General features: G+C 43.0%; 1 long non-coding RNA gene and 1 other non-coding gene across 5 annotated transcripts; both read left to right on the top strand.

The window, feature by feature from the left end:
* Positions 1–352: 352 nt before the first annotated feature.
* On the top strand, positions 353–27194 carry LOC130153551 (uncharacterized). 4 transcript variants are annotated; one of them, XR_008823450.1, is made up of 6 exons: positions 353–788; positions 1892–1991; positions 18152–18277; positions 20762–20808; positions 22615–22683; positions 26866–27194. It is a non-coding gene; the product is annotated as an uncharacterized LOC130153551 (long non-coding RNA). The 4 variants fall into 4 exon arrangements; XR_008823452.1 differs by lacking the exon at positions 26866–27194 and adding an exon at positions 26215–26859 and having other exon boundaries at positions 22615–22687; XR_008823449.1 differs by lacking the exon at positions 22615–22683.
* On the top strand, positions 2397–2481 carry LOC130154514 (small nucleolar RNA SNORD45). Its single transcript, XR_008823778.1, has one exon. It is a non-coding gene; the product is annotated as a small nucleolar RNA SNORD45 (small nucleolar RNA).

The raw sequence follows: 27194 nt of genomic DNA, 5'->3' as shown, positions 1-27194 counted from the left end.
GGGGTGCGGGGGCGCAGGGGAGGCGAGCGGACCCGGCGGGGTGGGGGGTGGGGGTGTCTCCTGCCCGCCGGCCGCCTCGGGGGGCGGCACGGGGGACTCCAGCCGACCGCGAGCCGGGTGCGGGAGCCCCGGAGGGTCCGGGGGCTGAGGGGGGGAGGCGGGGAAGCAGGAGGCCGCCCCCCGGGCGCCGGCGCCTCCCCAGCTCGCCAGACCCCCGAGCCTGCCGCGGCCCCGCTCGCCCCGCGCCGCTGCCCCCGCTGCAGCATCTCCCCCGCAGCCGGGCCCCAGCCCCAGGTGCCCCCGGCGCTGCCGTGGCGGCGGCCAGCCGGCCCCCCCGCTGCCGCTCGGGAAGGGCCTGCGGCAGGAGCGGCTCCGGGCGGGGCCGAGCGGCGCCGGTCACGGCCCCCTGCGCTTCTGTCCCTCTGCCGGGGGCCGCGCCGCCTCGGGCTGGCGGGGGTTGTCCCTGCCCGGCCTCGCCCCCCGCGGCGCGGGTGCGGGAGGGCAGCGGGGGCACGGCCCGGTGTGGGCAGGAGCCGGGCCGGCCGGGGCGAGGCGAAGGAGAAGGAACCCGAGGGCAGGCGGGCAGCAGCTGCCTCCTGCTGCGGGCACAGAGGGCCTGGCCCTGCGGTGGGGGGGGACCAGCCCCGCAGCAGCCGGGTGCCAGCGTGCACAGCGGGGTCCGTGTGTCACCCGCGGGGTCCGTGTGTCACCCACAGCCTGGGGCGGCCCCCGGTGCGCGAGGGAGCGACGCGCCGTGTCCGGGAGGCCGCGTCTTGCGAGGAACAGCTGTGAGACACCCGGGGGTTACCGGGGGTGGGGGAGCCGAGCGGCCGGCGTTCTGCGGGAGGGAGGGAGGGAGGGGAGAGGGGGAAAGGCGCGTCTGAACTGGCACATTTTTGCAGCGGTACCAAAGCGAGAGCTGTGGTGAGTCCTGGTCCGTGGGACCCTGTCTCCCCTCTTGTGTGCCCCAGGCGCCCCCTGCCCCTCCTCTGCCCCCCCTCCCCTTCCCTGTGCCGCTGTGATTTTGTGTGGGGGTGACCCGGGCTGGACCGAAGCTGCTCTTACCGCTCCCCCTCCTCCGCTGGACAGGGGGGACAGAATATAACAAAAAGCTCACGAGTGGGCACAAGGATGGGGAGGTCACTCCGCCATTACCTCCGTGGGCGAAACAGACTGAACCTGGGGAAATCAGCGCGATTGATTAGCAGTCAAGTCAGAGCAGGAGAACGTGCCGGAAAAGCAAATCTTCAGAACACCTTCCCTCCAGCCCCCATTTCTACGGGGCTTAACTTTACTGCCGATTTCCCTGTCTCCTCCCCGCAGGGGGATGGGGAACGGCAGCTGCGGTCAGTTGATCACACAGTTGTTTCTTCTTCTTTCTCCTCCTTTTCCTCCTCCTCCCCAAACCTTGCCATACAAACCCATCGTGTTTTGATTCCCTGTAGCTCTCCATCCTATTCTTCTGTCCTGCTCCCTCTTCCCTTCTGTCTTTCTCATTCTGCTGCTCCCTTCTCTTTTACTCTCTCTGCTTGTGTCCCACTCCCTCTCATTCTCCCCTTTTCTTCATCCTCCGCCTCTGTCCTGCAGCCCAGGGCTGGTTTTCCCTTTACATCTCTGTCCTCATCTGTATCCCCGTCTCTTTTTAGGTTTTCTTCTTCTCTTCCCCCCCCCCGCCTTTCCCTAACGCCTCTGGTCTGTTCCCTGACGTTCTTTTCCTCCTTGCACCTGTACGTGCCACTCGGGGTCCAGGGAGTTGTCTGGAGGTGGGGAGCACCTCAGGAAAGTCTGTGTCCAAAGAGGCACTTACTACTGTGGAATTCCTGACTCCCCCCAGGCATGGGAATCTCCCAAGCCAACACCACAACTGACCTTTTCTTGGTGTTTTTTAAAGGTGATGCCATGAAAGGATGGGGTAAGAAAACCTGATGCCCTAAGCGTGTCATTTCCAGAGAAACATGTTGCTTATATGCCTTCATCTGGGAGGAGGACAGGTGAGTAGATTGTGTTGACTTGTTTCAGCACAGCTGTGCTTTTATTAAGAGGAATGACCTTTTTCTTGTTAAGAGTTAGGGGTTGCTTTTTCTGAGAATTCTGCCCGTCTGTTCAACAATCGCTGATGTGTTGCGTGCTTTTCCCTCGAGGAAAAGGACCCTGTCTCAGTCTTATTTATTCACCATTGCTCGCTCTGTTGTAGAAAAAATTTCTCACCATAAGGCTCCAGTGCTTCCAAATGGCAGGTTGGTGGTCTGCATAATGTATCTGTAGTCCCGTCTCAAGGAATGCGTTAACGGTGTTACGAATTATAAATTTGTAAAAAATTAAAAGCTTCCTGCCGTAGGAAGACAGTGTGTTGGGTTTGAAACCTTTGGGTAGGACAGAAGGAGGTTGCCACCCTGGGTCAGTGGTGAGTGCTGGCATGTATCGTCTGATCTAGAGCTGATGTCTGTCACCACTTTAGCTCTAGAATTACTCTGAGACCCAGGGAACTCCAGTTCCCTTCAGCTGCAGCCTTGGAGCTTTTCCAAGCAGTGGGATGAAATTCCTGTCACAAGCTGTAACCCAGCTTAAGGAGAAGGGGGCACAGTTTGAATTTTCTTCCACGTAGGCATCTGGGAGGTACAGTTCTGAGCTTGATACTGCTACTAGGAGATGCTTTCAAGTGAACTGAGTGTGGCTCTGGCGACCCAAAGCTGGACAGGGTTGGCAAATGGTGATGTAGAGTTTTGGTGGTAAACTTGACCAGCCTGTCTTAACGAGCAGGCATGTTCTTTGTTTGCAAGCACTGTTTAGTCCCGCCTAGGCATCCCGCAAGTTTGAAGGGCCGTGGTCACATCATCCCTTGGTCACACACAATGAACAGTTGCCTGTGCTTTTTAAGGAGCATGCTTGGTTATATTTTCTCTGTTTGGCTTTGCATTTGGGAAATAATGTAACAGTTACAGCTCAACTGAAGGAGCACGATACCTGACGTGGCAGAGAAGGAGGTGTGTTTTACTAATTTTTTGGTGTGCATCAGTTTGACCCCAAAATGACATTGTGTCAAAGCTTGTGGCCAGGTTCCGCTGTAGATGTTGACTTGGGGTATGAGTGGCTCCAGGTGTGCTTTAGGAGAGCTCTGTTGGTGTAGATGTGCTGAGCAATTGCTCTGCTGTGTGTGCAGCTGTTCTGGTTTGGCTTGCAGGTGTGAGCATGCAAAAGAAAACTCGCAAGTGTGGTCAGCCTTGCTGTAAAGTCAGAACGGTTTCTACTGCTGAGAGCCTCCTGAACATTTCAGGCTGGCCAAGCGTTGTGCCCCGGTGTTTCTGAAAGTCCACAGCTCTGCAGTTCTCTAGGAGGGTGATGCCAAAACGGCACAGAGTAACTGCTCAGAGATGAATTTTGTCTTTAAGCAGCAAAGGTATTTATTTCGTGCAATGCTGGGGAGCTAGCCAGTTCGCACCAGACAAACTAGCCCCAAAGTTTTCAGTGAAAAGTCAGGTAATTTATACAGTTTTCACGAGAGGTTACAACATCTTTACATACATATTCATTTGATTTTGACATCTAATCATCATATTCATAATAGATGGGGTTTAGGCGGAGCTTGAAGTGGAGTCTTCTAGAATTGTCTTTTGGGGAGACTTTTGGGTGGTCGTTCCGTTCTTTGGCTGGAGCTTGCAAAGCCTCCTGACTCATGGCCTTCTCATCTCCTTCAAATGCCCACCTTATCTTTATTTATGACTGCTAGATTGCTCAGAGTACATTTCTCCTGTCTCTTACTTCAGTAGCATCAGCAGAACAGAACAGGCCGTGCCGTCTCTGTTATATCTCAACATAAACAGAGCATCCCCCAGAGCATGGTACCAAACTCATCCCGAATAATCTTTCAAGACCTTGCTCTGTTTCATTCCCCCTTTTTCTTAGGACTTGGGAAGTCTTTTGTCAAGTTCTGAAGACAAAGGGTTTTGGTAGACATGCATCATTGATCACATTATTTGTGTTCTTCTGACTATGATACTTAGTTTATACCACAGACAGACGTTTAAGAGAGATAACAGGATCATTCCTTCCAACATGACTTAACATGGGATGTATTAAATAGTAGAATACTTGTGTTGCTTTGGGGGAATGGCCTGCAAAGGTGTCCCACCAGTGATGTTCTCCAACTTGTTCTGCATCGGCTAAAGATGGATTTTATATTTTCAGAGTCACGTTTCTCCTGTCGAAGCATGTGTTGGGCCGTTCTGTTTATTTCTTGGACCAGTCTTTCTATGTTGGGGTGTCTAAGCATTGCTTTGAAGAGGCTAATGTTCATGCCTATTTTTAATTTAGGTATATCATGATACAGGGTATAATCAGTTCCAATTAACTGTCTGGTAGTTACAGGAACAACATAACCAAAGTCACAGCCTACAATTCTAGTAAAATTATACATACAAAATTTAGTACCATTTGCCATTTCATGACAATTATCAATACTCTTGTTACCAGAAGAAGTTGTAACACATGTGCATCCATTTCCTACATAAAATATTTGTGGCTGGGCTTTAATATGTGGAAACATTTCAAAAGCACGCATAGCCTTTTTGATATCTAAACACAGATCTTCATTCTCTTATTACTGCGTTTTCACAGATGTATCCCAGTTGTTCCCTGGGGAACATGTTCATTCCATGTTCATTGACTGCCACTTGCCTTTGGTCTGACCATAACTTGCCCAAACATTATGGCCTAGGGGTCTGACAGTGACTTTCTGGTGTATGGCTCCTAGTGTCGCAACGGGAAAGATTGCCTGTTCTTTTGCTGCACTAATTGGGAGCACATATGCTTCAGTTTGCTCCTGTTGTGCGTTGTAGGTGAAGTTTACTAGTTGTCACCAAGCCTGGTGATGTTTTTCAAACTGAGTGGTGAGGCTGGTTTTGCCTATTATTTCCCTTATTTCTTGAGATAGTATTCCTGATGTTCCTTCCTGTTGCGACGGAGGGAAGACACAGTCACTCAATATGAGTGATCAGCAGACTTCGTTTATTGTCCCTTACAGTCACCTTTTATGCCTTGTTATAATTAGCTCATACATATTACAAAAGTTAAGCTCATTATTGGTTAGTTGCCTAAATACCAAGCCCGCCCCTTGTTTCTCTTCTGTAGTTTTCTGTTCCCACCTGCAACATTCTTTTCCCACCAAAATCTTCCTGTTACTGTGTAACAAGGACAGCCAAAGACAGTGTATTTTGCTTTACTTCAGATAAGCTGAGAGCGATGCGCACTTTTGTTCAGCCAGCTGGACTATGTCTATGTGACCCTTTTCAGCTAGCCAGTTATCCACAATTCCCCCGTTTTTATTTTGGGCGACATAGGCTTGGTTGACCATTTTCAATAACAGCATTTTAACACAGGAAAATACACAGCCAACTTATAAAATCTCAGTTCAGAAGTATAATTCCTGAAATACTTGAAAAATAAAGTTAGCTTGAAGCTTTAATTTAGATGCTCTTTCTGTTCCAGTGATATAAAAAGTTAAAAAAATTCAAAGGTAATTTTAAAGTTCTGAACATGGACTAATGCAAGCTCAAAACCCAAAAAGAAACCAAAATGATGTTTGACTAGGAATATTTGCAAATATTTTAGTGGAAAATCCCTGACCATTAACAATTTTCTGTCCAAATAACAACTGCCCTTATGCAACCAACCAATCCATACATTTTCTGAAGAATTCCTCATTGATATCAAAGAATTAACAAAGGGAAAAAATTAGTTCTAAGCTATATACATTCATAAGTGTTTTTTTCAATAGTTACATACAGATTTACACACTAAGCCATAATGGCTTGTAGGTGATACACACAAGAAGAGTACGTTGCTTATCTGTCTGAATGTCTATGCTAAATTTGACAACTATGCCACAAGCCAAGCCTACATGGGTGCTGTGTTATGCACGTTCCTTAACAAACAGAAGTATAATAGGTAAATTCCCAAGATCTAGTCCCCAACCTAATTATATTATTTTGTAGCCAATTAAGGAAAATAACACAAATGTGCGTAACTACATGTGCACACACCTTTTAGTTCAGAACCAATCTGTGATATAAGGCCTTAGCCTTATGGCATCATTGAATCTTAATGAGTACAGTAATTAAAAATGCAGTCTTACTGTAAGTGTGATTTATGCTGACATTCCCTCAAATGCTACACGTGAGTATTTCTTACTCAACTGCCTCAAGTTAAAATAGTAGTATTTGTTAATATGTATTAAAAAATCATTAATTATCTACAATAGCAGTTGACTTCCATAACACTATGTAAGCAAAAGAGGCTTAAGATGGGTTTTTTGAATACTGACAATTTATTTTAGACTGTCTAAACTCAGGTCTTGAAAGATTTCACTCTGCCAGACATAGAAACACTGTTGCACTCCAGTTGTGATATCCCTTTTCCCAAGTTGTCACATGCACATCTTGCTCAAGCAACATTATTGTCAAAGTTTCTCTCTGCTACATAAAAGCATATTGCACTTGTGGATATAAAAGACAGCACCCTTACTTAGATTATTACCTTACTACCTCATAACTCTTAGTATCTCTGATTTCATCACTTCAAAAATTCACCAGAAGCAGATAAAACCACAGCATCAGACTAAACTACACCTTAACTGCTGATTCAAATAAAGGCATTCTCTTCAGATATGCCTAATGCTTACAAATAATTTTGGCTGGTTTTGATCAAAAAACTATTATTACAATAATGATCAAAAATAATAATCCTGTTTGCAAAATGCCTTTAAGCCAGCCTCCTAGTCCCAGCCAATTTCCACATTCAGAATACAGCATAAATACAGAATACAGAATAAATTATCTCCATCAAGGCAAAAAGGCTTCTCTTTAAGCACAGAGATGTTTGCTAGTTCAAGGCAGAAACCCATTTCTTGTAGGGGACACCTTCCCTTAACATTCCTGTGGCTACAGATTGTATCCACTGCTGAGTATTGGATAGCAAGTGCAACCTTTTTTGCTAATGCCCCCAGTCTGATGAGATTACTGCTGGAACCCCAAATCACGGTACTATTTCTTATAATAGTGCTTTGGTTAGTGCTTTGGCTTTATTGGTTCAGCAAGGGTGTGTTTCTGGCCACCCTAAAAAGGCATCCGTCATGACCAGCAGGTATCAAGACCCCCCTTTTCTTGGGAGTTCTGAGAAATCAGTTTGTCACGGTTGCCCTGGATATTTTTCTTCTCCAATTGTCCCCATTTGATTCATGTTCTCCCTACAATTTTGTCAGTCTAAATATTTATACTATGAGTCAGTGCCCCAATGGGTCTTGTGACGTTCTTCCTTCCTGGGTGACCCTCTTACAACAGCGGGGGCCATTCCTCACATCAAGGTCTGGCATGGCACATGTTCCCACCACTCGGCACCTACTGGCTTGCAGCCAACAGCAGAATTCAAGATTCTTCTTGGTGGCAAACACAGAGGCCAACCCAGTCTTGCCCTTGACTACGGTAGGAGGCACTTGACCAACCTTATTCCTTGTACTTTGTTGTCAATGCAGTTTCATCTGCGCATCCCGTAACAAGTCTGTGTCGTGGTAAAACACACAGATTTACATTGGTAGTAGAACCACTACACAGTGCGTTTTATTTCAGTTTTTGTGCCAATATCCCCCACAGCCCTGCTGACCAAGGGATACTGTTTTACCCGAACTGGGCAGGCCCCCCTTTTCATTTCTGCTGTAACAGGTAAAGCATTTTTCGCCTTGCCTGGAGTTTACTCCCGGATATACCTGGTTAAAGATTTTGGTGAAATGGCATTCTGATTTTTTTTTCTTAATTTGTACTTCAGAGGTTTCACAATGCTTTTTCCTGGCGGCCAGTAGCTCCCACAACTGTAATAAATTCTTTTCTCGCTGAAGTTTAACACCAAATAAGTTGGTTTTGTATTCACTAAAAATCCCACCTCCTTTTTCTCTAGTCCCCAGCTTTAATTTAACCAGTGGATCCGCTAGGGCGGATTCCCCAGGCCTCTCAGTCTGGTTCTGATGCAGTCACCGGAACCCCCTGATGGTTCTTCAGCTTTGGGCAATCTGGCTGCCCGTGCCCACTTCCCTACGATGTGCCCACTGATCTGGGCCCGCAGGGCAGGGTTCGCTCTTTCACCTCTGCCAGGCATCCCTCCTCTGCCTCTGCCTCTGCCTCGTCTTCTCACCTTAGTCCCTCTGCCAGTTTTCACTTTTCCCGAAGCCGCCGCCGTAGCTGTGACTACAGCACGACTCAGCTTTTCTTCTCTGACCTGCTGTGCTTGTGCCGTGCTGCTTCTGTCAGCTTCTCTACATGGCGATTACCCAGTAATAGTCAACCCTTTTTCTACTCCTGTTGGGTCATCCTGATAGTCTTTCACAACCGACTTCCAAGCATCTAAATCTCCCATCACAGATTCGCCTTTATTCCCGCCCGCCCCCCGCCCCCACTGCGTGCCCTGAAGGGGCCAGTTCCCGGTCCTGTCGTGCTGCAAATGCTGCGGCCCTTGGGGTGACATTGTCAGGTCCTTCAGCTCTGGTGTCAGCAACAGCGACCCCCGCCTCCTCGCACTGGAAGGATTCCGGGCAGGAGATGCTCCCTGCTCTGCAGCAGGCACAAGTGCCTGCCTCTGCAACAGCACCTCTGCTTTGACCCTTTCGAACCCTGAACGCAGATCTGCTCTGTGCTGCTTTAAGTCTGTGTCCTTACCTGTGGTGCCTTTGCCAGCAACCAGCAACCAGCCTGCCACGCGTCCAGCCTGGCTCAGCCGCACCTCCCAGCGGGTGTGGGGCTTTGTACAAACTCACCCCAAGACTTTAACCCTTCCCTGGGGTCCTTGACTCCCCCGCCTCAGGTCCTACATTAGTGCAAGTTTTTATCTCCCAATACGCTTCACCCCAGGAGGAGCCACAGCCTGAGGCTCTGTCTTTACAAAACACAGCGATCCTATATTACACAAAAAACTTCAACAAGAGCATCTTTCTAGTTTAGGTCTCAGTTTTTCCTTGTCCTTTTCTAGAGCCAAAGTCAAAGGATCAGGTGGTGCTATATTAATCCCACGCTCCTTCTGCCACACTCTGTATGGCTTCTCAATGTGAAAAACAAATCTGCATGTGTCGTCCCATTTCCCTTGTCATCTTAAAAATAGCATTAACTGTAGCGAGGTGTTACAGTTTCCTGATCTTCTAAGATACATAAAGGCCACCATTGGTTATAATATTTTATCAATGTTTGCTTGACGTGTGGAATCAGACTCCACAATCTTTATCAGATTGTAAAGTAGGTATGTTTATTCAGCGCTGGGCAGCACCAGGGGTAGTCCCACCAAAGCCGTGTGCGCCAGGGGCAACAACTTGTCTCAATTTATATAATCAAATGTTGCATATACATAAGATTTCCAAATATACCGATACATATTCATAACCTAGCCCTGCTTCATATTAAAATTAGTTCCAAGAAGTCATTTCCATATGTCCCTCCCAACTGCGTTTGCGTAGTGCCTCTTGCTGGTCATGGGGGTCATGGGGATGAAGGCTTGGTAGTCTTTCTCACTCTGAACCTTCTCTCTTTGCCAGACTCAGTTGCTCCTTGGTCTTTGTCCAGACTATAGAGTTGGTTTTAGCTAGTTCTCATCACAAACTGTCCTTCAGGAGGAGCTGTAGACTCCTTGCTTCAGTTAATTTACACAATAGTTAGTAAAACAAAGCATTATTTATCAACAACAATCTAGGAAATCGTTAAGCAATTAGACCTACTAAAACTTCTTTAACCCTTTCCCTCACACTCCCACCCTGCGGTCCTCCTGTATTCTTCCAGTGAGCCAAAATACAACCCAAAGGGCTCATGTTCACTCTTTCCCCACTCTGTTGACCTCCCATTTCACCTTTATGCAATACAGTAAATAATACAAATTATCACAAGTTGCAGGTTTCAGCACTCGCTTTGTAGCTGAGCTACGTCTCAGTTGCACAAAACACTCGCACAAAAGGGCCCGTTACACACTCACTCTGCTACTCAGATAGATAGCAACAATACCATTTTATGATGGACATTCCGACCTCAAACACCGTTATGCCACCCCAGAATGTCAAATATCAACAAGAGGTCTCAACTAATACACGGTACCGAATTTTACAACAGATGACAAAATGGCCAAAAGACGTTCTTGAAGAGAACCCAAATTGGCCAAAACACACCACTTGGGAGAAAACCTGTTACCCCTCGAGAGGCCCCTTCCCGCTACCGCAGCGAGGAGAGCACCCGAATTCCCACCCCCAGCCTTTCCAGGGGCAAGCACCAGCGCTCTTTACCTCACGTAGGACGTCTCCTCACAACTTACAGGTATCCCCAACCCAACTGCAACATACCTGGTCCACCGACAATGGTCCCTGTCTGTCCTCGCAGTCATCTAGGTGAGTAGGGGAGTCCTCCTGAGAAACCCTGGGGGCACCCAGAGGAGTCCTGTCCTCAGCAGGTCCTACAGCCGGACAGAGAGGGTCTCACCTGGGTCACCAAACTGACATGTGGAATCGAACTGTACAACTCGAGGGCAGTTACAAAGAGGTATGTTTATTGCAGCGTTGGGTGCAAGGGGGATCGCTACTCCTAACTTGCACGCTGTTTCAACAAGCCGACAGATATTTATTATACAAAGTCATGCAAATACGTAAGGTTTCCAAAAATTCATTATCATAACCTCCTCCCTCTGGCGCCTCTTCAGGATGTACTTTTCATCTTATTGGGCAGTTACCTAAATTTCCTGCTTACCTTTGCATACATTAGCAGTCTGTTGTTTAGTTTCTGTTACCTACTAGAGTTCTTTACACTTCCATCATCTAACCTTTTGTTCAAGTGTAACACATCTGCTGGCTAACGATGAGCCCCAAGCTAATATGTGCCCACGGGGCTGGTTTTAATCTCTATCAAGGTCCTTTCCAGCCTGGGCTCTACTATGATTCTCTCACTTTGAAAACAGGAATGATGAGGCAGAGTTTGACCTTAAAGCTTTTAGTTCTGAAGAATGTACATTTTCAGGTCCTTCAAAATGGAACCTTGTTCCACAGAATGCTCTGGATTTCCTCTTGAGAATACCATGAGAAACATGGCAGGGAATGGCAAGACTGGAACAAAAACCCCTGGAAGTTCTGTGGGAAGAAAAGCTAGGCAGCAGCATAGTAAATTGTCTAAAAGAGTAGGTCAGATCTCCAGTAAAGGAAATAGAATTGAGGAAACAGTAAACAAAGAGCAGATGACTGGTTCTGCAAGCCAACAGGCTCACTGGGCAGGACTTCCTGATCTTTTGGTGCCCAGGAAGGGACTCTTGAGCCTGATGCAAATCTGGATTACAAGACAGATTTCTGATTCAACCAGAAGTGCAGATACTTCAGAAAGCTCCAAACAGAACAAGCGTAAGAGGACACCTTGCGTGTATGGAACAGGCTGTTACAGGTGAAGCAAAAATAAACCCAGCTTAAGCTAGCTTGTTATTAAGAAGTACTGTATTAGCTACCAAAAACAGTAAAGTCGTTACAAGCTTTGATTTGAAAGAAATCTTTTGGTAAATGGGGACTGATGAGAAACCAATGGCATAGCAAGAATTTTAAAAGTATAAAAGGAGGAGCCAGGATGTCTTGCTAACTTTCAATATAACCTAAACAAGGGATGATGTACTTCAGCAGATTAAACGATGCAGAGTTCTAGGAAATAAGAAACAAAGGTCCACTTTAAAAAGGAAAGAAATAAACCCCCCTGTGTGTACAGTACATGTACCGGCAGGGAGAAGAGATGTAAATGATTGAAATGCCCAACATAGACCCTGTAGGCTTATTTTATTTGCAGCTGAAACTTTTATGAAAGATGAAGTTATTGTATGCTTTGTGATCTGACTATTTAAAATGCTTATTATTTGTTATCCCTAAACAATGGAGAATTACTTCTGTTGTAACTTGGCCAATCTGCACCATTTTTTTTTTTATTTTTTTTTTTTTTTTTTAAGCATTCAGTCCCCTCTTAAAACCAGAACAAGTCACACTTATAAACTCCCTGTGAACCCTTATCTGGTCAGTGTCTTTGGCGATACTTCAATTGAGGGATGATTTTTATTTTTTTTTCTGCTACTCATATCCTCTCAATTCACAATCTGTCATACAAATGTTTTGTGCGATACAAATGTTCCAGCAAGATCCCAAAAACCCCAGTGCTGAGTGCCTGGTCTCCTGCTAGTTCTTTCTGCCCAGAAAAGATCTGTAATGCCATGTGTTAATATATTGAAGAGAAGATAGGCGTCTAGAGGTGTTCCTGAGGGTAGCAAGTGACCAGTGACCTGAGAACTGCCTTTAGGAGAAGATTTTGAGCACTACATAAATCTATGTACATTGTAAGCACAAAAGATAAGGCTAATCCAGGAAACAGGAGGTCCTGTGATTTTTTTTTTTTTTTTAAATATTATCACTGTTACTACTTTTGTATTTTTTACCTCTTCCCCCAAGGGGCTTGAGTGACAGTAAAAGCTTAGGTTGTTCAGCAAACAAGCAAGCACAAGTAAATGGGTTCTTGTGTATGTTTGGTGTGCCTGTTGCTGCAGATAGCTGCGTAAAGCTGTTGTGTTCATGAGCACATCAGACTTCCAGTTTTCATGTAGCATTCCTTCGCATATCTCAGTTTTTGCCCTTCATGATTATGAGGAGGACATGGTTCATTAGGCAGCCAAGCTGATCCAGTAGTACAAATGCAGCCTTTAGTTTGCTCCAGCTACTTTTCATTTTGCTCAGACAAGTTTTCCCCTCTGTGGGGGTGAAGCTGATTCAGTGCTCTGACACGCTGAAGGATTCCTAATGTTTTGGAAGGCAAGTTTTAGTTACAGGTAACATGCAATAGGAGTCTGCATGTGCACGTTTCTTCTTGGGTCTTTATTCTAAAACATTTGGCAGCAGTACTTTTGGGAAGTGTTGCTTTGTAAGAAGAAAAGAATGCTCTGAAATAGCACATAACGAAATCTTATTTTGTTGGAGAAATTTGTAAATAGGAAGTATCAAAACCATCAGCTTTGATCTTCAGGAAATGTGATGAGACTAAACCTGCTTGTTTGCAAAGAAAGGTGCTTTATCGTCTGTCCTGTATGTGCTTTTAATGCAAGACCACCAAGTAGTCATTCTGCATCAATGAGATAGCTATGTTGCAGTAAAGCAAGCCATTGCAGTTACCCATATTCTTGACAGAAGTGTATATAAGTGTGATGTGAATGGACGCTTTGAAGGAACGCACTGATAGCGTATTCAGTTTTTGATTGTGTAGTGTTCTCCTTGAGCAAAACCTGTTTTTTAGAGTTGCTAAGGAAGAGGAGCTGCTTTGAGTGCTCTTTTGAGTACGATGAGTAGCTGGTTTTTGTCTCCTTCCATTAACCTTATGAAAGGTGTCTTCTAGCACAATGTGCTGTAGGAGTCAACGTCTTAAATGAGGACTGCTTTGGTAACCATAACATTTCCTTACAGTGTTCTTTCTAGGTGAGGTTTCATATAAAATGTCATTTTTCCAATAACTGAATGCCCTTCAGTTTTCTAATCCGTATTTTATAAACTCCTAGTAAGAGATACTTGTCTTCTGCATATGACAGGCACCTTTGGTGGGTGCGTGGTTGAACAGCACAAATGGAAAAGATGAAATGTTAGTTTAGTTGACTTTATTAGATGTCTCTAACACATAGCTGAAATGTTTAGGAAATAACTTTGTAACCCATAGCTCAGTTTCTTCATTTATGAATTTGAAAACACTGCTTTTTGAAAGAGTCAAGCTTGATTCACACTTCTCTCTGCAGAGATTCTTCTTCTTATCCTCCGTCAGTGTGAGATTCTCTTCCTGTGGCAGTCTGAAGCTTTTTCCAAATCGAAAGAAACTGCTGTTACCACTAGGAGGCAAGTGCTCTGTCTGTGTTATATCTGACTATATTTGTTGTCAAGGAACTTACTCTTTGAATACTGTCTTGTGTTCATTTTCTTGTCTGCTGCTCGCTTTTCAGAAGTTAGAAGAATAGGGATTTAAAAACAAAAACAAATTCAAACCCAACCCCCATTTCGAGTTGCATAGTAGGGGTGTGGTACAGCTGAACTCTCATCTCTGAAACTGTAATTTCACAATTTTTGTCCACAATTCTGTCCTTTGGCTAGCCTGTGGTACAGTTCTGTGCTGACTGGGTGTGTGTGAATCTTTCCTGTAACTGTCAAAGCAGGGCATGCTCAACCAGCCTTTGGATTTGTATGTGCATTCTTCTAAATACTGTGCTCTTTGTTTATGAAAAGAAGTATTTTTCATTTCACCTTCAGCTTGTAAATCTGGCAGCTACAGACTTGCATCTGTCTTTTTATGAGACCTGTTTTCTAGTAAGACTTAGAGTTTAGAACTTATAAACATCTTACACGCACTTGTGGCGTTAACTTCAGGCTTGAATACTATGGCTTTATAACTAGTGCTGGTGAGTCATTACGTTTTCCTTACCAGTTTCTTTAGTAGGCTGAGAAAATAAGCCCTTGAGATGACAGGGGTCTCCTGCATGTGATTAAGAAGAGCCAGGGATTCTGACCTTACCACTTAAATTTGTTTTAGAAAAAGCTTTTAAGATGCTTTTGGGAGCTGCATAGATGAAAACTGTCTTGAGTATTTCACTGAGCGATGCTCAGCTGCTGCTGGAGATGACTGCATTGATTCTGAAGAACTTTGTAAGTGTTACTTGCATAATTTTTATTTGCATAATTTTCTGCCACAAATTCAGAGCTTCTGTGTATGAGAAGGCAACTCTCCTAAAACTTTATTCTTAAAATAGGCTTTTAATTGGTTATTTTTTGTGCGAGTAAAGCTTAATGATTTTGTTTTGATCAAATTAATAACGTATTCCTGTGCAGCAAGGTTTTGTTGTAAAACTAACTTTGGAGTGCAGCTTCCAGCGTGAAAGGTGCTGTGCTCTTACAACTCAGATCTCTTGTATTCAAAAAAACCCAAACAAACCCTCAAACAAACCAAACTCTTAATAAAAGGAAGAAGATTTTTGCAAGAAGGGATAATGTGTACTTAATATTAGCTGTGCATTTCTCTGCTTCTATTTATTTTGCTGGATATCGTTGCACAACATCTAGAAATGGAGTAAGTATAAATTATCCACATAAAGGTAAGAGAAACTATGATGTTGTTACTAGTCCTGAGCATCTGAAATAGGACATGTTTAAGGTGCTTCACAGGTGATGAATAATTTGAGGAGCATCATCCACTGGCCCAAAGAATCCTGAGGCCCAGTGATAGGGTGCGTACCTCAAGACCCTTCCCTTTTTCTTGCTTCCTCCTATACAATTTTTTTTTTCTTTTTTCTCTCCTGCAATAAAGGCTCTTTGGTATTGGCCAAATAGCTTTTGAAGTAAATTCATGAAAGGAACTGGCTATCACCTAAAACAGAATAGGTTAGCTAACTGGCAGCTCTTAGGCCTTCTTTCCTTCATGACTATGATGCTGCATGTATCTTATTGTAGGAATAAGTATTAAAATGATTTCACAGAGCATCAGCTGCTTCTGTGTCCCTTTGAGAAGATGAATTGTGTTTCAAATGACTGAACTCAAATTCTGGCTAATATTGCTAGTACGTTAGCTCTGTGCATTTAGAAAACAAAGCAAGTAGCCTCTAAAATGACTTGGTTTCATCCCATTTATTTTTAAATGGCAAAAGAAGTAGGCAGCCAGCCTGAATGTGGCGTTAGAAGTGATGTTTTCTGAGAACTTGTAGAATAAAAGACTGGTAAATGCAGCCTTGCAATGATATCTAGTGAAACAGTATTTACTTACCCTACAGTCTGCAGAAATCAACAGAAAAGACCAGAACCAGAACAAGGCGTCTGTCACCTGTGTAAATAGGACTAAGGGACACTGGATCTCTGATAAGTAGCTCCTGGAAGAGTTTATCTGTAGCTTGCTTGCTGAGTTTCCCGAGTGAAAGATACCAAGCAGATGGAGATGTAAAAGTATTAATACTAAATATCTAATCTGTTTTCGGTGCCTGAAAGGAGGCCTGAATGGTTAGTGGGGCTCACGGTGCTTAAGTAATCATTTTGCAAAAGCTATAACAAACGCTTTTTCTCTTACAGTGTTGGTTGAAATGCTGAAAATAATACTGACTGTTCCCTAGAAAGTTCATAAGAGCCCGTTGTGGTCAGTGAGGAAGCTGCTGTGTATGTCGCTAGCTGCATACGTGCTTCTGGCTTGGTGTTTCTAAATGCAGCTGTAACAAGTGCAAATGACAGCAGTAATCCCTCTGCAGTTTAAAGTTAGCATTGCTCTTGCTTGAGGCAAGCAGTTCACTTTTACAGTTTGCACAAAGATGTTGATTATGTACACTGGGAATTAGTGGTAAATCACTGAAGTATTTTGTGTATAACTTTTGGAAAATCATTTATTAAAACATCTCGCTTTTCTTGCTTTCAAATATGCTTGAAAAAAAGTGTCTCTAAAAGAAATCAGAGGGAAAAAGTAGATTTGCTTTTAGTACAGTATGTTCACTATGACATAATTTTTTGTAGTGTCTTTTGATCTGCCCCATGAATTTCTCCTGAAGTCATAATGTATTTTTCTGTGTTCTTTTTAACATCACTTCTTCACAAAGTGATGTTGTTTATAGCTGCCTTGTCTTGTATGGTGCTCTCATCACTAACATCGGTGTGGCTCAGCTACACACAGAGTTATGTCTTAGGGTACAACTTCATGTCATCGTTGTGATTTGGTATTTCAAATAAAATGCCACGGTAGCCAAGGCAAACCTGAGAGCATAATCAATGTAATGTCCAGGAGACTGCTCCATTGTTTTGCCAGTTGATGGAGTCAATAGATAGCACACAGACACCAATACAGAAGATACCCTTGATGCACTGTTTGTTTCAAATTAATGCAGAAAATAAGGCAATATGCACATACAGAAGGATTAGCCTACGATACCCTGATTCAAACAATAAAACAGATAAGCAAGGCAATGCACCTAATCGTTACTATTCACAGCTAGCTGTAGTGGTTCAGAAAGATACATCACCCGTTGCCCTAACAGGTTGCCATCCTCCAGCTCCGCAGTCGCTGGGGAGCCCCTGTTGCACGAGGATCTGGAGAGCCTGTCCCGGCAGCTGGGAAGTCCTGCGCAGGGCATCTCCTGGTAGGTGAGGTCTGCAATGTCGCTGCAAGAGGGTTCAGCTTTTACACTATTAACAAACAAGCTCACGTAATTCCAAACGCGGAAACATCTGGTTTCACTCTCCTGTCAGATGCCACCAAAGCCTGGCCAGGGGTTGGGAGGAACCGAGGGAGTTCCGTTTATCGACTGGATTTTAACCACCGGTTTCCAGACAAGGCCAAACAGCTGGATTCATGGCTTTGGCCGCCCGCCTCTAAGCAAGGAAGGATGCGCTGTCTCTTCTGTCATGATTGTAGTTTATCCAAGGTGCATCTTTTGCTAATGGCCATACATGGTTCACTAATGACCGTGCATATTTCGCTAATGATTGGATACTAAATACATATATTTAAGGTTGGGTTGGCGGGTTCTTCTGGAGGTCAGCTTTGGCTCAGGGCCTGCTGCTCAGGCCCCAGCACTTCATCCCTCTGGAATAATACGCTGGCATTTGAAGTGTTCAAGTGAGTAGTAACTTGCATACGGAACAGAAGTAATGATTGAGCCATACTGCCTGAAGCTCACAGGTGATCACCCGAGAGCGTGGGAAGGCTTCAGGACTGCAGTTGCTCGGCTGCCATGGGTTGGCCCTCGCAGCTTGAGCTCAGACTTTGCGAGAGGTTTGTGTAGCACTTGGTAACTCCAGAGGGAGTCATGACGGAGCAAGCCACAGAGCGAGATTCACGCTATGGGACTACATCAGTAGATTGTGTATGTGTTGGAGGCCTGAAACGTAAAGCTGATGATGGCAAATAGGAAAATTCATGTTTTAACCTCTTGCGGCCTCTGCTGAAACAAAACTTTTCTTCAATTATCCTGAAAGCAGGTCTTACATTCTGCATCAAGTTAAACGTTAAAAGCTTCTCTTTCTGTAACCGCTGAAAATGTCACTGATTCAGTAACACCTTTCTTACCTCCACTTCTCCTGTTTAAATGGAATAGTCAGTTCTTGATCTATATTTGTCTTTTGCAGGAAGAATCCCATTCACTTTCAGCAGTTTAGTCACCCTAATGACGATGACAATCATGAAACAGAGATCGTAACTCAGGATAACAATGATAACCAGCCTGAATGTCCGTATGGAACGGCTTGTTATAGGTAAGAAGCACTGTACAAAATGGCTTTTCTTGTTTTACAGGTTAAGAATGTTCTCCCCTGGAGTTGCAAATTGACAGTAGGATAGTGATGTTAAATCTTGACTGTGGCTTTCCAAATTTACTGGCGCCAGACTGCTACCTTTATGCCACCAAGGTCTGTGCAAAGTATTTGTGATTTCAGCTGGTGAACATGAAGCCTTGACTTTTGGAACCTGTTCAGTGGCCTAGAGATCAAAACTTTCTCATTTTTCAACCTGTAGTAAACTGTTCTTGTATAGAAACAATAATTTATTGTTACATGTTCTTCTTGATATGTAACTTTTAGTTCAGATTTTGACAAAATATTTGTTAAGATTTTGTACAAAACCTCTATTTTAGTCAGTATTTGATTTGTTAGAAAGCATAATTTAGGTACCAGCAAGAAAATCCAGTTTATGGCTGACTGCTGTTTCTTTTAGCAGCTGTTGATTTTCTTCAAAAGATCCTTTTGTTCCATTTGTTTCTCAATATCTAGGTTTTACACTTGTATTTAGCAGAGTGTAAGGACTGCTTTGTAATTGATGCAATGGACAAAAGGATATATTTTGAGACAACAGCCCTTCTGTGGGGGCATATTGAAACTAACAGCTGCTGTTAAAGATTGTGCTTGAGCAGAAACATTTTCTCTCTCTCTCCCTGGAAGCGTGATGATCCTAAAGAGCGTGTTCTTTATAAAGTGTAACAAAATGGGAGTAACTTTTAAGGAAAAGCCATCTTATGTTCAACTAATGCAGAAGAAGTGTTTCTTTTCTCAAAAACCATCTGTGAGATGAATTTCTCATCTCAGGATGCGAAATCTAGGTTTATACCGCTCCTGAAATTGCCAACATACTTTTCAGGAGTACGATGGACACTGTCCAAAACTAAAACTGTCTCTCCTTGCAGATAAGTCAACTCCTGTGCTGTATTAGTTGATCATTTCTTAAACAGCGTTTCATTCTTTTTGGGGTAGAAGGAAGGAGGCACCCACAAAGCAATGATAATTCTTTCCACAAAGCAACAGGTGTCATTTGAAGGATTTTGATGTTATTTTTGTTGTCTTTATCTGTTGGCTACTACTGGAATACATAATTGAGTTATCTAAATGCTGTGCCTTGAGTTGGGATCAAATGCTCTGATGCTACCAACACTTGCAAAACACTGGATTAAGCAACTGTTCTGTTTCAGTACGGTATTTAATAGAAAGCTGTACTTGCATGTTTTTATTCAGATAACTGTCCCTTCTAATGCACATGAAATGCACTTTGGGATAGCAGTAGCTATAAAACTGTAAATCAGCTTCAAGTATGTGAATGTGTAACAAGTTATTTGATGTAAAAATAAGATTTTCTTACTGAAGAGTATTCTGTTTTTGAAGAATAAGAAAACATAAGCAACTAGTTTTACAAGGCAGTCTTCACAGCAAGGGTATTTTGTAAAATATCAAAAAAATTCTGCAGTTATAGAAATTAATCTTGTGTTTCAAGCAATGTCAAATGGTCTGTCATTCTTAAATAGTGGGCTTTAATTGTTGATTCTTTTTCAGAAGGAGAAATTAGGACAACTGAACCAGTTTTCTTCCAAAGTTAGAATTTTTTTTAATTTTAATTTTCTGCACAGAAGTAAATTGAGCTGAAACAATTTTAACGTGCCGCTCTAATACACTAACACAACAGATCAGCACGGTGTAAGTGGGACCAAGTTAAAACATTAGAACAGCATTGGATAACTGCTTTAGGGGGTGGGATAAATCAGTGTGTTCATGACCTGGATCGCAGCCTGAATGAGGGGAGCATTTATTGCAGATCAAAGAGTAAGTTGACTTTAAATTTTTAATTTTCATTGCATTGATGCTGTTTTTTAATAGAAGACATACACACTTGTATATTGAACTTCCCAGATTGCAGCAGCATATTGCAGAAATGAGTAAACTCTCTTAACAGTCCTTCTTTGGCCTTTCCCTGTGATACTTTGAGACAGGCAATTCTTTTCAATTTCTTTAATTTTCCCAAACTATTTGATTTTTAGCCTTATGTTGCAGAATATGGAAGTTACGGCTGGGTATCTCAGACTTGTGATGCACTGTGTGCATTGCACTTTGTGCACCAGAGGTTATGTTCTGGTTTTGGTTTTAGTGAGAGTAAATAATTGGATCAGTTCTTATTATGCTGAACAAATGCATCTCATCTTACAAGTTTGGAAACTATCTCATCTCTTGGTTTTGGTCAGCTGTCTTTTTTATTTTTTTTTAAAAGGCTGAAACAAAAGGAACTCTTATGGAACCCTTTTTTTCTTCCACCCTACATTACGTAAGCTGAGACACTGCAGTAAGGCACTGGTCACAGAATTTTATTTTAAAAAGAAGTGAAAATTATTCACAAAATACAGAGGAGTTCTGGGAACTTGTTAGGTTCTTGTTAGGTGTGGAACAAGGTGGCAAATCAAGCTTTTACTGTTTTCTTTGCAGGAAGAATCCACAGCATAAACTAGAATACAAGCACAGTGCACCTCCAGGTAAGCCAAGTTGTTCAGTATAGCTCAAAGTGGGGGGAAAAAACCCCCAAACCCAGTAATGGATGCCAACACCTTGGAATAAAATGCTTTAAGTGAGAAAGTAACATTGCATTTGCAGCTTGCTCTGTATTGCCCTGCACCCTTGCTCTTCTTGAGCATGCGGTGTTGCCGTTGTCTGTGATAAGGAAGGTAAGGCTGCTTGGCCGCTGCACACTTACATTCACTTTTTCAAATGTTTTTCAACTGAAACAAGATGGTCTGGGTCAGACACCGCTGACATAGTTTGTATGCTTTATATCTTAGGATTTGACAAAAATGCCAGGTGGCAAGTGGCTGTTTTCATGAGTTTAACAGGTTTTATTGAAAACTAAGCATGGTATAGCATGGTCTTACCAGATCTCTCTATTCTGCTTCCTCCATTTGGAGCTGGAGTATTACAGTGAAAACAGGGAATATACTGAAGTATTTCTCAACATTTCAAATGGATACTGCAGTAAATTTTTTCTGTAGCTTTTTTTCCCATCCCCACAGCAAAATGTGTATATCCCTATAGCATGTATGTTCTGTTGAGGCTTGGAGGGAATATAATTAAAACTGAATCTGAGATTCTATTCTAAAAGTCTTTTTGTATTCCAGTAACTAGACTTGTTGAAAAACACAGGGGAATATACTGTTTATATTTTGTCTGTTCTTAGAGAATTCAAAGATGTACTTTGCATTCTTTTTGTGCTTTTTCTTAATTATTGGACTTGGAGGGTTTTTTTTCCCCAATTTAATTCCCAATGCAAAAAGACAATACTTTAGAGCAGAACAGTTAGGGAAATGTAATGATAATGCATTTTACTTCAAAAAATCAGGATTATGACATTACCCCTGCCCATGGCAGGAGGGGTGGAACTAGATGACCTTTAAGGTCCCTTCCAACCCAAACCATTCTATGATTCTATGGTTATTAAGGAGAAATTGCATTTATGGAAACAATGGCGTAAAATATTTAAATGCTTTGAAATACTGCAATTGTCTGCTGTAAAAACCCCAAACAGTACCGATGATGTTTGTCTACAGATGGCATGGTTCATAATTGTAAGAACAGTTCATCTGGGTAATCTTTCAAGAATCATTTAATACAAAAAAAAAGGTTTTTGGGGGCAGCAGAGTAGTTTTTATACTTGTAAATACAGCACAACCATTGCAGCATTTCTTTTAATAAGTCAGTCTTCTGTTGTAGCAACCTCTCCGAATAACCTTATTGCTAGGTTGTACTCTGTTCTGGCTAATAACATTTCTTTCTTTAGTACCTGAAAGAAGAACACGACAAAAACTTCAAAAAATGGTATGTTCTGATGTTATGAATGGGCCCATCAGCATGGGATGCAACTGATCTGCTTTGGGTTTTGGGGCATTTAGTGGTGCTGGAGATGCTTGATAATACTTACCTGAGAAGAAGGTAGTCATTATTTTAGTAAAACTCTGCTTCCTTTTTTGCAAGTAATAGTGCTGGAATTGAATTCCTGTGTGCTGAGCACACCTGTCCTTCCCTGGAAGCAGGCAGCGAAACAAACAAATGTTTTGAGAGACATGTGTGACCAAGTCAATTCTTCCTTCCTTGAACAGGGTTCATAATAGGATGAAAGGAGCCAATAGTTCATCCACAGCTAGTTAAGGTTACCCCATGAAGACTGATTGCTCTTGAAACATTGAGATACTCCTTCTGCATTGCATTGACCTCTAAATAAATGTCAAAAGATATCTGCGGATGTGGTGATGAGCTTTTCTTATATTTACTCTGAGGTATTGATGTTACAGGCTTGTTAGGACTGAAGTGTCGAAGAAGGGTAATGCCTTTCAGCTGGGGCAGTGTTCCCTGTGAACTATGTATGTATCCTTCGAACTTTAGTTTCTAGAAATCAGTGAGGATTGTGTAGTATCACAGGCAAGCTGTAGTCTCTCTTGATAATGTAACCTGTAATACTGTGTATGAGTATCTCCTCCATTTACCAGTAGTACACCTAGCTTGCTTTGCTGCTGCCAATAATATTAACTTACATGTGGCAGGTGCATGGGCTCCAGTTTTAAATATCCTTTAGCTCTGTTTCAAGGCATCTCTTGTATCTCAGTTTGGCTTCCAAATGTGAAGCTTCCTGTTATTTCTAAAATAATTTAAAAGTGAGCGTTGAAGAGCAGTCTGAAAGCCTGATGATATGCCATCTTTACTTTCACTGGCCTGAACAAGGCATGAGGATGTGGAACTGCTGCATCTCGAGTGGAGGTGGGAACTGACTTGTCTTCTTTGAGATCACCAAGGTGTGGCTGGGCATTTCCTACAGAAATCTTCAAAACAGAGATCTGCCTTCTAGAGAAAGTAAAGTGCAAATAGCTGTAGTTTTCTAGACAAAGTGTTTTGGCCTCCATTCTGTTCTGCGACCTACTTTCCACTCGGGAATGTCTTTCCCATCCCATTTCCTTATCATGTGTGTGTACTTCTGCTGTCACTGAATGCTTGATATGGGTGTATCTGTGCACTAGCATATTTTGAGGCATATTTGTTATCTGTACGCTTTGCCACATCCCATGATGCAAGTATGAGCCCCATCTTGATCACCGCTCCCTTGCAGAAATGTGCATTAAAGAGTGGCAAGAGTTGTAAGCAGCGTTGTAAGTGCAGCGAGCGGTTAAAATTTTAATAATGAAGCAAGCTGGACTGTGTGCATATCTGAAGTTTAAAGCTAATCTTGAAGGTTTAAAATTGTAGCTGTGTCTTTCATAAGAGGACCTTCCTTACCAGAATGGTAGATCCTGTGTGTGCAGCTCATGGCAGGTGGTCAGTCAGGCATGGCTATGGATGGAAAAGTGCTTCTCTTGTAAATGTGTAAATCTTTGACATGGAAGTGAAATTCAATCTGTTAAATTCAACTCCTCATCCTAAGAACGAACCAGGGAAAAAATGATATTCCATGCACAGTGGGAAGAAGGGAATTCATTAATTAAAGTTCTGTTCATATTTAATGATTGTTTAAATTTCTTTTTTCCCCTCAATATCTTGTTGACTGGCTTGCTTCGTTCTCTTGAGGGCAAAGCTTGTAAAAGGTTGCACTCAGCAAGCTCACGTCTGAGGCGGTCGTACCGAGCCATGCAAGATCACACAGGCAAGGTTCCATTAGCCTTTATTTCGTGCTGTTTGGCACAACTGCACTGTTAAGCACAGCAGGATTAATTTCTGTTCAAGTGCACTGAAACTCCACCAGCCAAGAAAAGAAGGGTGCTATCTACATGACATTTGCCATGTTTAGTTTTTAACATTGATAGTCTAATTGCTGCGAGATGGATTACAAATTGCCAATAGAGAATGTGGTCTATGTTCTGAGAAACAGTCTAAGGCTAATTACTGGGGAAATAGCTGTAAGGGAGGAAGGGGAAAAAAAAAGAAAGGCTGGAATGTGTGTTGTCATTAAATTGTCACTAGTGAATGACTTCACTGCCTTGTTGCTACTTAGATGAATGACCTGCTGTGGCTATGGAGTCTGAGAGTTCTCCTGCACGCTTCTGTGTATGTTTTCTAGCAAGCTGATCGGCTCACTTCCAAACATAACCCTTTGTAAAGGGGTGGTCAGCAAGCTTTTTCTCCCCGTGTGAAGGAGATACTTCCAGGGAATGTTTCAAGGTCATATTTATAAATATGGTACTAGGGGAAAGGCAGAATTGTGCTTAATGAGCAGCTTCAGGGGCTGTGGAGCTGAATTAAACTATAGCAGAAAGAGAGGAGTGGGAAGACATGGAAGGAAGTGCATCATTCACTGCTGAAATCTAAAAACACTGGTGGACGAAAACCAACATCGTATGTTCCTCATACATTTGTAGGAGAAATATGGAAGTAATCAGTATTTTTCCAGAATTCCTATTTCTGTTGTAAAATACCACCTGCAGTGCTGTGAAAGTGAAGAGCAGTTTTTCTTTGTTAATCCGGTCTTGGGTTTATTATTCTCACAGGTTTAGGCTGAGAAGAGAGATTTTGTTCTTAAGGTATTTAGAATCTTTGTTTCGACTTCTCCCTCCAGACATAATTCCTTCTGCACGACTATAGTCTGTGATTCTTAGAAAAAATTCTGCTGTTATGGGTAAACATGGGCATAATTACTTTCCTCTAAAGTCTGGTAAACAGTAAACTAGCAAGCATCATATGGGATGGGATTACAGCCGAAATTGACAGCTGATATTTTCAGGATTTTCTGCTAGGTGCTATATAGGTTGCTAGCCATAGGATATTTCTCAGTTGTAGTATTGGCTGTGTCACACATGGCTGACTTTATTCTAGGAAGTCATTGGGTGCCTCTGTAGCACAGTTCACCCATAAAATTGTGTACCTTTGAGGGAATTGACTGCTGCTGTAAGTGCTTTTGAAAACCTTGCTATAGAGTATAAAATGTTAATCAGACCATAAGATGATTCTGGAATAGTAACATTCCCACTAGCAGAAAAATGTAACTGACAGAGGATGTGATCTGACTACACCAGGCGCTGGTGTTCTTGCTTGTTCACCACACGCACAGCTTGAGTGTCTGGAGCTCTGACCTGAGGTTTCAAGAAGCTGCTAAGAAATACCTGAGGTTAATATAAACATGGATGATTTGGACTGGGTTGTGTAGCTGAGAAGACACATTTCTAGTTTCATATAAAAGATGATAAGAACTGCTCAACAGATAAATCATTATGAGATCATTGACAGGTTATCTCCAAATGAGGTAAGAATGCAGAAACTGGAGGCTGGGAAGAAAAGGAACAAATACAGCTTTACTCGGGGGTGTGACTTAAGGGCAGCATACCATGACTGGAATATTAACAGACTGTGGCTAGTTAGGAATTGTGGGCCTGTAAGAAAAAGGGAGGTAGCGTAGGCTGGTAGAGCAATGGTCGTGCACATCTGCCAAAGTCCCAAAGCAGTGGAAATAAACTTGTTAAAGGTTCACAGCTACCGATAAGTAAAAGGAGAATGCAATGCTGCTATGGCAGCAGCTTTGCATCGATGCTACCAAGTCAGGTAGATAAGGCTTCTTCAAAAATCAGGCTTGCCCTGTCTCTGGGAACTGGTTTATATATGTCAACATATTTGAGCAATTAAAAGACTACTGCAAGACAAGCTGCCTAAAAAAGTTTAGGAACATGCAGCGAGCAGCATCCATTTCTTGTGAATAGAGGTTTCCAAGTTTTGACTCCTGCCAATGTAGAGTATTGTGACATACTGGGAAGAGAGAAGGCAATTTAATCACAAAGTGTGAGCTGTGCAGAAGATGGATAGGCAGCAGATTGGACAGCAGCGCGATAGAATAGACTGAACTGGGAAAGGGGTAGGCTGCATCCAGCTCAGGAAAGAAGTGTTCAGCATTTGTTGTTTCCTTAACGTGTGTTCAGAAAGGAAGCACAGACTACACAGCACAGATCGAAGTTGAGAACGTAGGAGGTGAGTGATCTAGCAGATTGTCTTTGCTGACCTGAAGCTCAGGAAAGAAGTGAATGGGAATTCAAAGCCATGTCAGATTCCAAAGAGCAAGAGTATAAAGTAGCCCTAAGTAAATATGGGTGGGTGAAGGCAGAAAATTTAGAGTCGGAATAGCTGTCTAGCAAGAGCTAGGGGCTAAAGGGCAAGAAAGATGCCTTGTTTAGGTATAGAAGTAGCAGGAAGATGACCAGGAAAATTGTGTATGCCACTCCTTCAGGAAAGGAGAGTTGTCAGAAGATGTTATCTGATACCGTTTTCTTCTGATATCAGAAGATGTTATCAGAAGAGGCCTGGCAACTGTTTTCCAAGTGCTGGAAGAAAAGCCACTAAGGAGAACTTTCTTAATTGATCAGACTGGTAAGCCCTGCAGTAGTGGTCAGAGAGGGATGGTACAGCTTTACATGAGAGTCTTGAAAGTCAAACACAAAATTGTCAGCATTGGATAGAGTGCTTTAGTTGAGCCTTTCTCCTGCTGAGGAGAGAGGCTAACTAGATGGCCCCTGCAAGGTCTCTTTCGTTCTGTATTTATTATTCATGAATATATGGCATTTTTGTCCCTACAGGAGAAAGGGCTGTGGAGAAAGATGCGGCGAATGAAGAGACGGGACGCAGCTTGATGCAAGCAAATGTCAGTTTATTGTACAGAAGCACGAGGTTATATACACTTTCAGAAGCTGCGCGTTTTAAACAGATTGGTTCTTGAAGCTAAGCATTGCATCCTAGGCAATCCCTGACTGGTGGTTAACTGCCATCAATTAACAGCAAGCTGTTACCTTTCCTTGGCGCCATCCTTGGCGCCATCCGTCTCCCACTCCCCTGTGCTCTGTAAACACGTCTCATCATGTTAATTGTTGTCTAGACAAGCTTGAGCACATTCCCCTCAGCTAACTGA

Source organism: Falco biarmicus, chromosome 8 (genome assembly GCF_023638135.1).
Source record: "Falco biarmicus isolate bFalBia1 chromosome 8, bFalBia1.pri, whole genome shotgun sequence".
NCBI classification, from domain to species: Eukaryota; Metazoa; Chordata; class Aves; order Falconiformes; family Falconidae; genus Falco; species Falco biarmicus.
The sequence above is the reverse complement of the archived record's forward strand: the minus strand, read 5'-3'. Positions and strand labels throughout refer to the sequence as shown.